Source organism: Octopus bimaculoides, chromosome 28 (assembly GCF_001194135.2).
Source record: "Octopus bimaculoides isolate UCB-OBI-ISO-001 chromosome 28, ASM119413v2, whole genome shotgun sequence".
NCBI lineage: Eukaryota > Metazoa > Mollusca > Cephalopoda > Octopoda > Octopodidae > Octopus > Octopus bimaculoides.
Window position 1 is genome coordinate 15,342,936 of NC_069008.1, and position 1,070 is coordinate 15,344,005.

The 1,070-nt window shown below is 35.3% G+C and overlaps 1 protein-coding gene across 1 annotated transcript in view; it reads left to right on the forward strand.

The window, feature by feature from the left end:
* Positions 1 to 1,070, forward strand: part of LOC128251145 (zinc finger protein 836-like) — a 49,564-nt gene that overhangs the window by 39,911 nt on the left and 8,583 nt on the right. The gene's annotated exons all lie outside the window — the stretch shown is intronic.

Genomic DNA, 1,070 nt, shown 5'->3' on the forward strand with positions numbered 1-1,070 from the left:
GCGCATACACACGTGTGTCTTTGTAAATATGTTTGTATACATTTATGTATGTGTGTGTTTGTAAGAGACAGAGTGTGAGTGAGTCAAGGGGTGTGTGTGTGCATGTGTATGTAGTATTTACTCTCTCTCTCATACACACTCACACACAAAATAGAGAGTGAAGGTTTTTGCCGTTGTTACGTCAATACCGGAAGTTGACATTGAGGAACCTTTTTAAAGAAGTGAATCTTAAATATAAAGCAATATTATTTATTAAAAAATCAAATGAAGAGCCTAAGTTTTATCCGAGGTCAAATTATTCACGCATCACAAGTAAGGAAGCATTTGGTGAAGTCGATTTCACGTGAAAAGCGATTACACACACATCTTTGTTTTATATATAGTATAGATTAGTGTCAAGACACACTGACAGATGAGAATTCTTGCAAAATAATTTCAAAATCTGTTAGACATTATTGATCTTAAAAGTATCCCAAAGGTAAGTTATCTCATCAGTGTAGTAATAGACAGAGCAATGTAAAATACATTGTTAGAAAGCTGTTGTATTTCTTTTCATGTATGAATAAATTTCAACTTACTGATTAGTGATTTGTTGTTTCATAAAGAAGGAATTTTGACAGTAAACCATATTTCTGCATGCTATAAGAGGCAAGTAAGAGGTTGCCATCAAGAAAGTTCATCCAACTGTAAATAACAGCTAAAAAAAAAAACAGTCACAATGAATGGATTAATTTGTATACATGACCTTCTGAAAGCCAACAAACTGCTGTGTAGTAGAAGTTTCTGAAAATGTTCTCCCCTTTCTTCACAAATGTAAGCAAATAATCTTGATTTAAGAAGTCTACTTTTGATGTAATTGACCATTTGAACCACTTCGTTTATAACTCTTCGTAAATCTTCGTAGCTATAGGTGCAGGAGTGGCTGTGTGGTAAGTAGTTTGCTTATCAACCACATGGTTCCAGGTTCATTCCCACTGCATGGCACCACTATTGCCTTGTGAGTGGATTTGGTAGATGAAAACTGAAAGAAGCCTGTCGTATGTATGTGTCTGTGTTTGTCCCCCCCCCCC